This window comes from Oncorhynchus mykiss, chromosome 15 (assembly GCF_057628025.1).
Source record: "Oncorhynchus mykiss isolate SJ-2025 chromosome 15, ASM5762802v1, whole genome shotgun sequence".
In the NCBI taxonomy this organism is placed as follows: Eukaryota; Metazoa; Chordata; class Actinopteri; order Salmoniformes; family Salmonidae; genus Oncorhynchus; species Oncorhynchus mykiss.
The window spans coordinates 72732793-72738850 of NC_143036.1; positions in this window are offsets into that span (position 1 = coordinate 72732793).

A 6058-nucleotide genomic window follows, 5' to 3' on the forward strand; every position below is an offset into this window, starting at 1 on the left:
TGGGTGCAATCTTACTGGCAGTAATTTCCTTGCCTGTGAAGTCCTTTTTGTGCAAAGCAAGGATGACAGCACATGTTTCCTTGCAGGTAAGCATGGTTGACAGAGGAAGAACAATGATTCCAAGCACCACCCTCCGTTTGAAGCTTCCAGTCTGTTATTCGAACTCAATCAGCATCTCCAGCCTTGTCCTCATCAACACTAACACCTGTGTTAATGAGAGAATTACTGACATGATGTCCTTTTGTGGCAGGGCTGAAATGCATTGGAAATGTTTTTTTGTGATTCAGTTCATTTGCATGACAAAGAGGGACTTAGCAATTAATTACAATTCATCTGACCACTCTTCATAACATTCTGGAGTATATGCAAATTGCCATCACACAAACTGAGGCAGCAGACTTTGTGAAAATTCATATTTGTGTCATTCTCAAAACTTTGGGCCACAACTGTAGATGGAAAAAAAGCTGTCCTTGAAACAGTATTGATATACTCATCAAAAGAGAGATCTGGGTCCAGGGTAATGCTGAGGTCCTTCACAGTTTTATTTGAGACGACTGTAGAACCATCAAGATTAATTGTCAGATTCAACAGAAGATCTCTTTGTTTCTTGGGACCTAGAACTAGCATCTCTGTTTTGTCCGAGTTTAAAAGTAGAACATTTGCCGCCATCCACTTCCTTATGTGTAACTCTGTGTCGTTGTATGTGTCGAACTGCTATGCTTTATCTTGGCCAGGTCGCAATTGTAAATGAGAACTTGTTCTCAACTTGCCTACCTGGTTAAATAAAGGTGAAATAAAATAAATAAATGTCTGAAACACAGGCTTCCAGGGGAGGCAATTTTGGGCCTTCACCATGTTTCATCAAAATGTCGTGTGTGTCGTCCGCATAGCAGTGAAAATTAACATTATGTTTCCGAATGACATCACCAAGAGGTAAAATATGTACTGAAAACAATAGTGGTCCTAAAATGGAGCCTTGAGTAACACCAACATTTAAAGTTGATTTGTCAGAGGACAAACCATCCACAGAGACCTAAACCAGGCCAGAACTTGTCCGTGTAGACCAATTTGGGTTTCCAATCTATCCAAAAGAATGTGCTGATAGATGCTATCAAAAGCAGCACTAAGGTTTAGGAGCACGAGGACAGATGCAGAGCCTTGGTCTGATGCCATTAAAAGGTAATTTACCACCTTCACAAATGCAGTCTCAGTGCTATGATGGGTCTAAAATTAGACTGAAGCGTTTCGTATACGTTGTTTGTCTTCAGGAAGACAGTGAGTTGCTGTGCAACAGCTTTTTCCAAAATTTTCGAGAGTTCAACAAAGGAGGGTCAAGCACAGGAAGCAGCTCTTTCAGTAGTTTAGTTGGAATAAGGTCCAGTATGCAGCTTGACGGTTTAGAGGCAATGATTATTTTCATCATTTTGTCAAGAGATATAGTACTAAAACACTTGAGTGTCTCCCTTGATCCTAGGTCCTGGCAGTGTTGTGTAGACTCAGGACAACCAAGCTTTGGAGGAATACGCAGATTTAAAGAGAAGTCCGTAATTTGCTTTCTAATGATCATGAGCTTTTCCTCAAAGAAGTTCATGAATTTATCACTGCTGAATTGAAAGCCATCCTCTCTTGGGGAATGCTGCTTTTTTTGTTAGCTTTGCGGCAGTATCAAAAATACATTTTGGATTGTTCTTATTTTCCTCAATTAAGTTGGAAAAATAGGAAAAATAGTAACATCTCACAGCAAGAACTGGCAAATCTGGTGCAGTCCATGAGGAGGAGATGTTCTGCAGTACTTAATGCAGCTGGTGGCCACACCAGATACTGAGTGTTAGTTTTTGATTTTGACCCCCCCTTTGTTCAGGGACACATTATTCCATTTCTGTTAGTCACATGTCTGTGGAACTTGTTCAGTTTATGTCTCAGTTGTTGCATCTTGTTATGTTCATACAAATACTGTATTTACACGTGTTAAGTTTTCTGAAAATAAACGCAGTTGACAGTGAGGGGATGTTTCTTTTTTTGCTGAGTTCAGGATATGGTAGAAAGAGTATGTGGCCTTTTCTGTAGCCTACAGGCTGGAGAGAAAATGTATGACAATGTAATGAGACGGACACTTTTTACATCATGCAGGTTTCTCCAATCAAATAGCTTTACTTAAATTTAAACCAATCAAATAGCTTTACTTACATTTAAACCAATCAAATAGCTTTACTTAAATTTAAACCAATCAAATAAAAAATGAGTTATCATGTTAACAAACAACATATCCTAAACACAGGACAAGTCAAAGTAAAATGGACAATATGGAATGAATAATCATGGGAGTTTCATCCCATTGTGGGAGTTTCATCCCAAAATGGACAATATGGAATGGACAATCATGGGAGTTTCATCCCATTGTGGGAGTTTCATCCCAATATGGACAATATGGAATGGAAAATCATGGGAGTTTCATCCCATTGTGGGAGTTTCATCCCAATATGGACAATATGGAATGGAAAATCATGGGAGTTTCATCCCATTGTGGGAGTTTCATCCCAATATGGACAATATGGAATGAATAATCATGGGAGTTTCATCCCATTGTGGGAGTTTCATCCCAAAATGGACAATATGGAATGGACAATCATGGGAGTTTCATCCCATTGTGGGAGTTTCATCCCAAAATGGACAATATGGAATGGACAATCATGGGAGTTTCATCCCATTGTGGGAGTTTCATCCCAATATGGACAATATGGAATGGAAAATCATGGGAGTTTCATCCCATTGTGGGAGTTTCATCCCAAAATGGACAATATGGAATGGACAATCATGGGAGTTTCATCCCATTGTGGGAGTTTCATCCCAATATGGACAATATGGAATGGCCAATCATGGGAGTTTCATCCTATTGTCAAGATCAGTAGTTTCAAGTTTGTATCTGTACATTTTTGACAAGCTATCTGTATCTGTAAATAAAATGTCACAGCGGAAAACAAAATGCTTCTGCATTTCCCCCTGTGTAAACACCTTGCAAAATGACTGGTGATAACTCCTGATCAAGTTGGGTAGTTGATATTCAGAGCTTAAATAGCCATATTGATTAGTGACAGGAATCAGGACTAATAAAACCAATGCAATGGCCTGACGTTGGTGATTTTACTCTATCTGATATCTTGAAGTAGTTGTTTCCTTTGCTCTGCGTGGGCCGTGGCTTTTGTGAAGGTAAAGATGCTTCGTGGGAGGCAGTTGTTGATGTTTTTGGAGAGTCCCTGGTTCGAGCCCAGGTTGGGGTGAAGGACTGAAGTAACACTGACACATGCGTGTGTGTGTGACTGTCCAGCCAACAGTGTAGCATGAAGCTAACCGTTTGAGTATCAACAGCAGGACTCAAGTCTGCATCCCCAGTTTCCATGATTTATGTACCAGGGTTATCATCCACAGTGTTCAGCCCTGTTTCTATGATTTATGTACCAGGGCTATCATCCATAGTGTTCAGCCCTGTTTCCATGATTTATGTACCAGGGCTATCATCCATAGTGTTCATCCCTGTTTCCATGATTTATGTACCAGGGCTATCATCCATAGTTTTCAGCCTTGTTTCCATGATTTATGTACCAGGGCTATCATCCATAGTGTTCATCCCTGTTTCCATGATTTATGTACCAGGGCTATCATCCATAGTGTTCATCCCTGTTTCCATGATTTCTGTACCAGGGCTATCATCCATAGTTTTCAGCCTTGTTTCCATGATTTATGTACCAGGGCTATCATCCATAGTGTTCATCCCTGTTTCCATGATTTATGTACCAGGGTTATCATCCACAGTGTTCAACCCTGTTTCCATGATTTGTGTACCAGGGTTATCATCCACAGTGTTCATCCCTGTTTCCATGATTTATGTACCAGGGTTATCATCCACAGTGTTCATCCCTGTTTCCATGATTTATGTACCAGGGCTATCATCCATAGTTTTCAGCCTTGTTTCCATGATTTATGTACCAGGGCTATCATCCATAGTGTTCAGCCCTGTTTCCATGATTTATGTACCAGGGTTATCATCCACAGTGTTCATCCCTGTTTCCATGATTTATGTACCAGGGTTATCATCCACAGTGTTCATTCCTGTTTCCATGATTTATGTACCAGGGTTATCATCCACAGTGTTCATCCCTGTTTCCATAATTTATGTACCAGGGTTATCATCCACAGTGTTCATCCCTGTTTCCATGATTTATGTACCAGGGTTATCATTCATAGTGTTCATCCCTGTTTCCATGATTTATGTACCAGGGCTATCATCCATAGTTTTCAACCTTGTTTCCATGATTTATGTACCAGGGCTATCATCCATAGTGTTCAGCCCTGTTTCCATGATTTATGTACCAGGGTTATCATCCACAGTGTTCATCCCTGTTTCCATGATTTATGTACCAGGGTTATCATCCACAGTGTTCATTCCTGTTTCCATGATTTATGTACCAGGGTTATCATCCACAGTGTTCATCCCTGTTTCCATGATTTATGTACCAGGGCTATCATCCATAGTGTTCATCCCTGTTTCCATGATTTATGTACCAGGGTTATCATCCACAGTGTTCATCCCTGTTTCCATGATTTATGTACCAGGGTTATCATCCACAGTGTTCAGCCCTGTTTCCATGATTTATGTACCAGGGCTATCATCCATAGTTTTCAGCCTTGTTTCCATGATTTATGTACCAGGGCTATCATCCATAGTGTTCAGCCCTGTTTCCATGATTTATGTACCAGGGTTATCATCCACAGTGTTCATCCCTGTTTCCATGATTTATGTACCAGGGCTATCATCCATAGTGTTCATCCCTGTTTCCATGATTTATGTACCAGGGTTATCATCCACAGTGTTCACCCCTGTTTCCATGATTTATGTACCAGGGTTATCATCCACAGTGTTCATTCCTGTTTCCATGATTTATGTACCAGGGTTATCATCCACAGTGTTCATCCCTGTTTCCATGATTTATGTACCAGGGCTATCATCCATAGTGTTCATCCCTGTTTCCATGATTTATGTACCAGGGTTATCATCCACAGTGTTCATCCCTGTTTCCATGATTTATGTACCAGGGTTATCATCCACAGTGTTCATCCCTGTTTCCATGATTTATGTACCAGGGTTATCATCCACAGTGTTCAGCCCTGTTTCCATGATTTATGTACCAGGGTTATCATCCACGGTGTTCATCCCTGTTTCCATGATTTATGTACCAGGGTTATCATCCACAGTGTTCATCCCTGTTTCCATGATTTATGTACCAGGGTTATCATCCACGGTGTTCATCCCTGTTTCCATGATTTATGTACCAGGGTTATCATCCACAGTGTTCATCCCTGTTTCCATTATTTATGTACCAGGGTTATCATCCACAGTGTTCATCCCTGTTTCCATGATTTATGTACCAGGGTTATCATCCACAGAGGTGTAAAGAGGAGCTAAGACAGATCAAGGACAACACAATGATGACGTGAGTCACAACAGAAAACTGAATAGTAGTGGGAGGACTGCAAGGGCAACCAAACCACATCATTATATAATTATATTACATTCATCCATGGATATTTGTGTTTGTTTAAAGGTAGTGTTCGCAGCGGCGCAGCATTCTCAGACACTGTATCTCAGTGCTTGAGGCGTCACTACAGACACCCTGGTTCGAATCCAGGCTGTATCACAACCTGTCGTGATTGGGAGTCCCGTAAGGCGGCGCACAATTGTCCCAGAGTCGTCCGGGTTTGGCCGGTGTAGGCCGTCATTGTAAATCCTTTTCAGGTCTCCTTGCACTCTGAGTTGAGGTGCTGTGTGAAGTGCTGCCATCTAGTGGCAGACTTGTGAATTTGGCATCAGGTCTCAGAAAGAGAGGAGAGAAAGAGTGAGAGGGAGAGACAGAGAAGGTTAGAGAAATATTGTTCACTGTTCTACTGTCTGTCGTCACCACTTGGGTCGTTTGTTTAGTTGTAAAGTATTGATGATAATATGTTTCCAGACAGTCGCACAACAGGACAGTCACAACAGAGCCCCCTCAGCATTCAGTTGTGC